Genomic DNA, 7,193 nt, shown 5'->3' on the forward strand with positions numbered 1-7,193 from the left:
TGCACACATAGAGGCATGGGTAGCTTTGAGTTTGATAGTGTCCTACAACCTTTTGGCTTACTTATTGACACAGGTTCCTTAAATCAAACTCAGGACCCTCTGATATGTTTAGACTTATAGCAATCTTTCTTTTAGGCTCCCGTTCCTGGGCTACAGTGATAATCATGACAGAAAAAATAATCAAATGAAGAAAGTTTCCAAGCTCATTCTACATGTGACTTCATACACTTTCATTTTCAATAGTTCACCTTAATTCTAATGAGTCACTAAGTATTCTATAATTAGACTTTAAGTACATCAAAACAACATTATCAGGTCTTATACTTTCATTACTATTTTTTTTTTCAGGTATAAAAAGTGTCATTGATTTTTACTGTCATTGCTAATATTCTATTTTATTCTCTCTCTCCTACATTTTCAGTATGAAATATAGTCCATTGTAAGTCTTTCTGCTTATTGTACCGACTGTAAACATTCCCATTTTTACCTCTGACATATTATGAGTTGAGCTGAGATGAGGAAAAGATGAACATCTAAGCCAATAATAGCTGTAAGGTAAGTGTAGTGAATCCCTTAGAGAATAGGTGATTTCACTTTTCATATTGCAATGGTAAATATAACACTAAGCATTTGTCAATTTAGGATGTGGGAATCTAAATATAAAGGCCCAGGTGTGGTGGTAATAGTAATTTTAACGTGGGGTTCCACCCAGCTATATTATTGTCTGTGCTTTTGAGGGGGTCTAGTGTAGTTGGATACTGACTCGTGGGATAATCAAAAGGAAATCTGGGGTAATGACTGAACTAATATATAAATAAAAACCTGGGCTTTTGATCTGCAAGAGATGAGTTACCCAGAGAGCTTTAGAATAGCAAGAAAACACTATCTCAGTCAGGATACAGGGAGGGTTCAATCTGGAAAGCTGTCTCAAGCAGAACATAGGCTGTCAGCTTGTAACCCATGATTTGACTTTGAGTTATTTGTTTTGCCACTCCTAGACTTCCCTTCTCTCAGAACCCTTCTTCAAGCAGAGGCTGGCCCTTGGCATTCCAGGAGTTTCAGACATGAAACTTTGGATGGAGAGAGGGGAGGAAGGGGGAGGGGGAGGGGGTGGGGAGGGGGAGAGGGAGAGGGAGAGAGAGAGAGAGAGAGAGAGAGAGAGAACTATTGTATCACTGAGGTAAGCCTTTAGCCCCATTTGTTGGAATGACTTTTTATTTTTTGCAATGCTGGGGATACATTTGTGTTCTCAAATATGGGGGCAAGACACATGGACATATAACTCAATGTATGAAATAAATATCCAGTGGCCATATTAGTCTTTAAAAAATGACTAGAGTCCAAATTGATAGCTGGAGAAGATTGTGGTTAAGTGCATGACAGGATGTGACAGTCTAGTTGTATTGATTAAATCTTCTACATCATGAATTGATGGGAAGTGAGACCAGGTCCTTCACTGAATCCCAGTCCAAAGAGCAAAATATTGAAACAGAGCCACAATCATCAATTTTCTTATTCAACCTTGGAATAGCCCATAACTTCTAATTGAGAAACCATAATGATATCACTGAGTACTGCTTTTCCTAGTCCAGTTCTTAGGGGCAAAATTGCGGCCTCACAAGGGATCTTCAGAGGGTTTAATTTGCTCAGGTGACATTGAGTTCATTCTAAAGGACACCGATTTTTGACATTTTCATTGAAACTGACATATTGGCACCCTGTGATCAAACTTAGTAAAATTTATGTGATTCTACACAAATGTCTTCACTTTTGATTTAATAAACTGATGTTTTTAAATTAAGTGATTTAATAGAATAGTTTATCTCTACAAAACTAAGAAATATAATGTCCACACATATATCAAATGCCTTCCTTTTTGAATTAATAAACTTAAGTTTTTAAAATTAAAAAAAAAGTTACATATAGGTAAAGACACAGTACAGGTCTATAGTCATGTAACAGAGTCCTTTCCTTTTTGATCTCAGATTAGAGCTTGCAAAATAAGAAAAAAATTCCTCTACCATAGTATTTTATTGCACTTTGGAATAAAATTCACATATACTTCACGATATTAAATACTTATCTGTATCTGATCTCTAAACATAATAGTATCAAAGTGTACTTTATATTTAAATCCAAGACAATATTTTTTAAAATAAATCTATAAGCAATTTTAGTGAATCCAAATATATGAGTTCTGTTTGGGTAAAAAAATATAAGTATGGGTATTACATATATTTTTATCGTAAAATATTCTTCTCACACAAAGTGTGTTGTTATTGTTCAGATGAGGGAATTTTGCTTATTTCCTCAGGAGCTAGAAGCTTCCTTTTGGTGGAATACCATAACAAGTTTGCTTTTCCAACATTGTTTTAAAGAGTAAATAATATTGTACTGTAAAATTTACTGAATAACTTGTATGAGGTTTGCTTCTCCTATACAGAAAAAAATATCTGAGAATTTGAATATCCAGGTGTATCATCAAATGAACAAATCATAGTGGCATTGAATATCAGCATAGAACCTCTGAGATGCTGATTGCCCGAGAAAGTTAATATCTTCCAGGAAAACAGACAAACAAACAAACAAACAAACAAACAAAAACAGTACAAGAGGACCTTCACCATCCAATATTTAGTTTTGGAAAGATGCATATACATTCAAAGTAAAACTATATTTACTCTTGTCAATGCCTGTACACCATGTGCCCTTATGGACGGGGTATTATTTAGGGTATTTAGTTCCTTTACTATTCTCCTCTAAACGAGGAAAATACCTAATAAAAAAATAATAAAAAAAAGAATTTAATCTCACGTGCATGTTTTTCCTGATTAATTTGTTTTTGCTTTTCACCTAAAGACACTGAAAATAACACACTGACTCAAATACAGGAAAATCAAAGACAACATCCCCTGTAGTAATCAGTCCTGAAGAGATCCCGGTTTTGTTGAATACACTTGAATCCATTTTAAACTAATTTGATTGCTTAATAATTATAAAATGCATTTTATTAAAATCTAATTATACACCTATAAAGGAAATCAAACTATAAGCAACCATTTTTTATTTGCACACATTTGCATTTAATATTTAATATTAATGAATTGACAGTTAAGGTACTCTTTAAAATGCTGAAATGGAATTACTAAAAAAGTAATTCATCATATCTTGATTTACATTTAATTATATTTTCTAAACTTTAATTTTAAATGTCACAGATGCAGATATGGACTGATTATATATTATCAAAAAACACATGTCAAAACCTAAATGCTCTCAGAGATGGCAGTCAATAACGAGGCAAAATAAAAATAGTCTTTTAAAACAATATCTCACATAAAAGAAACTTGAAAGGTATTATAAAATTGTGTTATTGTACTTTATGATGCTATTTTTATTATTCTCATGTTATCATTACCTCTTGTGAAATAAATAAATAATATGATTATTCTTCTTTTTGGTATGAACAAGCAGTATTATCCTTTAAGTAATGCACACCTGGCTATATTTAGAAAATATTTAAGCAAAATACACTGAAAGGAAGATAAGCCTAACCTCTTTCTATTATAAGATATTGTATATTCTATTTATAAGATATTATATATTTTATTAAAAACAACTTAGGTTTGAGTACTTGAATACAGTATTAACTTTGTAGAGATAATATTCAGATATAATAAGTTCAGAACATTCCATTATTTACACTCTTGTTTTATGTATTCTGATATGTTTTGTGTGCTGAAAACCTTTGTTGGGAAAATGAATGTTGACGACTCAGAACCTGAAATGTGGTGTGTCACAAAAAGCACACGGTAGGCACTTTAAAGAATATTAGTGTTCGTTTCACTGAAATGTTATACGTAATGAGTGGACTACATAAACTCATTTTTTAAAAATGACTAAATATACATAGCTTTCTCATGACGAAGCCTGGAGCAGACATCACAGAAGATATCCTCATGTATTGCCTTGCTCTCTGTCTACTTCCTTAATAAAACATTGCCACAAATGCCATTTAAGTGTTACGCAATATTTTGCCTCACAGTTCACTGTAGGAGGAGCTCAAAGGCAGGAGTCTGAAGCATTAGCCACATAACATCTTCAGGAAAGCTGCAGAGAACAATGAATAAAGGCATGCCTAACTAGTTTAGTTTCTCTGTCTCACTCTGTAATCCCACCCACCATTACAATGGGAATACTGCGATCCCAGTAGGGTAGTTATTCCACCTCAGTTAATGCAATCTTCGTAATCTCTCATGGCCATGCCTCAAATTCCAATTCTACATACTTCAGTGGAAAATTAACACTAACCATCATGCAGGCAGGGACATTTGTTCCCTTGAAAGACTACAGAACTATGCTCTAGAAATATCATTGGGATTTAAGTATTTGCTTAATCTCTCATTGGTAATCATTCTTTAGTTTTTTGTTGCTGTTGTTGTTTTTGTTTTTGGTTAATTTCATCTAATTGTTTATGTTGAAAGATGATCTTACTGTGTAGCTCTGGATGGCCTGAAACTTGTTCTTTAGATTAGACTGTTCATTTGTTTGTTGGTTGGTTGGTTGGTTTGGTTTGGTTTTTACATTAGATATTTCCTTTATTTACATTTTAAATGTTATCCCCTTTCCTGGTTTCCTCTCAGAAAACACCTTATTCCCCCCCCCTCCTCCTGCTCACCAACCCACCCACTCCTGCTTCCTGGCCCAGGCATTCCCCTGTACTAGAGCATAGATCCTTCAGAGGACCAAGGGCCTCTCCTCCCATTGATGACCAAATAGGCCATTCTCTGCTCCATATGCAGCTAGAGACATGAGTCCCACCATGTGTTTTCTTTGGTTGGTGGTTTAGTCATAGGGAGCTCTGGGGGTACTGGTTAGTTCATATTGTTGTTCCACCTATAGGGCTGCTGACCCCTTCAGCTTCCTGGGTACTTTCTGTAGCTCCTTCATTGGGGACCCTGTGTTCTGTCTAATGAATGACTGTGAGTATCCACTTCTGTATTTGTCAGGCACTGGGAGAGCCTCTCAGGAGACAGCTATATCTGGTTCCTGTCAGCAAGCTCTTGTTGGCATCCACAATAGTGTCTGGGTTTGGTGGTTGTTTATGGGATAGATACCCAGGTGGGGCAGTCTCTGGATGGTCATTCCTTCAGTCTCTGCTCCACACTTGGTCTCTGTAACTCCTTCCATGGGTATTTTGTTTCTCCGTCTAAGAAGGATCGAAGTATTCACACTTTGGTCTTCCTTATTCTTGAGTTTCATGTGTTTTGGGAATTATATCTGGCATATTCTGAGCCTCTGCAAATGGATGGATCTGGAGGTTATCATCCTGAGTGAGGTAACCCAATCACAAAAGAACACACATGGTATGCACTCACTGAGAAGATTAGGCTGTTCTTAAACACACAGAGACTTTTTGCCTCTACCTTCTGCAGTGATGGGATGAAAGGCAGGCTCCATCATGAAACAGCAAAATCAATCTTTCTTTCTTTCCTTCCTTCTTTCTTGCTTTCTTGCTTATTAATAGTGTCTTTGCATCTTTTCTTGTTAGATGTTCTACATCTGATATAAAATATCTCCTATTTTATTTATTGTACATAACATTTTACAATATGACATTTACAAGTATGAAATTAGTTGACTATAACATACTTTTTTATGTATAGGAATCTTGATATTTTATGCATAGTGGATATATAATATGTAAATAAGTATAATATAATAAAGCATTCTAAATCATCCCAAATTTCTCCACATATTTTTAAATATCCAAGTAATGTTAGTTTCTAAATATTTTTATTTACTTAAAACCCATACTCAGACTGAGCTTTGGAGAACTGAGTTTCATTCATAAACATAAACTTCCACATGACGATTTGAGTTTATATGCAAATCACTTAAAGCAATTGAAATTCCAAATTTAAATTCTTCAATTGTATTTGTTAAATTTCCTGTGGTCAATTCCCATCTATGCATACAGGCTACTTCCAACCTTTATAAGTACTCCCAATGACACATTAAAAAGATCTTTTGGTCAGCATTGTCTATACTTGGCATACTTAAATCATACTCTCATTGTTTTTTAGCGGAGTAACATTGACTGGACAGTTTACATTTTCTAGTCTTCTGATTCCTTGTGTGTGGTGTTGTGTTGTCAACCTTTAATATATTTCTTCATGTTATGTTGTCCTCAACCATAAAATTATTTTTGTAACTACTCTATAACTATAGTATTACTACTGTTATAAATTATACTGTAAATATATGTGTTTTATGATGGTGTTAGCAACACTGTGAAAGGCTCATTCCATCCTATGGTGCCATGAGTCTCAGGTTGAGCACGACTAGTATAGAATAATAGAAATACTAGTGCCTGTATGAAGGATTGGCAATCAGAACAATCATTACACATTAAATATTTTGTGGTGAGATTTAAATTGAGAAGGGAATGGTCAGTTTGACAACTGTTAGAACATAGATCAAAATTAAATTCCAGGACAAATTTTTCAATAATATTCACAAATTTAGTCTTAATAGTAAATATTCCATGGAGTCAAGCTATCATCTCACTCAGCTTACTCAGAAGTTGAACCAAAATGTTTAGTTAGCAGACAGCCTCATGGGACAAGAATTGGACTGTAACTTCAAACTTCACTAATTTTTGAACTGCTTAACACCTTGAAAAAAATCCATATACATTAGTGCTGGTGGTTCCTGTCAATCTGAGAAGATACAGAAATACCATGAACAGAATCTTCTCTGCATGTTTGTGTCTGGGCATTTCTACATAGTTTGTGAAGTGAGAAGAAACAACTTAAATGTAGTTGTGAACATTCCATGCATTGGATATGCAGTCCACTGGAAGGAAATGAGAAAGCCAACAGAACAACAACTCCTAGTACCCTTTGCTTTCTGACTCTGAATGTTATTTTCAGGGCTGTGTTAAGCTGCTACACTGTATCCTGGAACTGTGAGTTAAAGTAAAACCCATTTTGTTTCTATTGCTTTTGTAGGGTATTTTGTCCTAACAGGAAAAAGAACTATGTATCTAAGTCATCACAAAAGATTCATTTCCCTTTGATGGCACACCCACAGCTTTCCTATGCCAGAACTTCCCAAGCAAGGCATATTTGTAGCCTCTGTGTTGATGCCATAAGGCTTCACAACTTTTCTGTTTTCCTTTGAGGCTCTGC

Source organism: Mus musculus, chromosome 14 (genome assembly GCF_000001635.26).
Source record: "Mus musculus strain C57BL/6J chromosome 14, GRCm38.p6 C57BL/6J".
Taxonomy (NCBI): Eukaryota; Metazoa; Chordata; class Mammalia; order Rodentia; family Muridae; genus Mus; species Mus musculus.